This window comes from Lutra lutra, chromosome 7 (genome assembly GCF_902655055.1).
Source record: "Lutra lutra chromosome 7, mLutLut1.2, whole genome shotgun sequence".
Classification (NCBI taxonomy): Eukaryota; Metazoa; Chordata; class Mammalia; order Carnivora; family Mustelidae; genus Lutra; species Lutra lutra.
Window position 1 is genome coordinate 179,572 of NC_062284.1, and position 272 is coordinate 179,843.

Sequence of the window (272 nt, forward strand, 5' to 3'; positions counted from 1 at the left end):
GGGCCCTGCGTCCCTGGATTCTACCCCACAGACACCTAGACGAAGACTCTCTGTTCCACTCCCGGCGGAAGGGGGACAACAGCAGAGGAAACCCCGACTGCGCCATGCCCCCCTTCCCATTTATGAAGTTAGCACCACGCCAGCTGTCCCCGCGCACGGACGCCACGCACACGGACGCCACAGGGCACCTAGCTCACGGCAGACCACGGCCTCTGCTGATCCCGGGGCCGTCGCGACTCCTGCCACAGACACTCTGTTCCTTCACCTCCGCC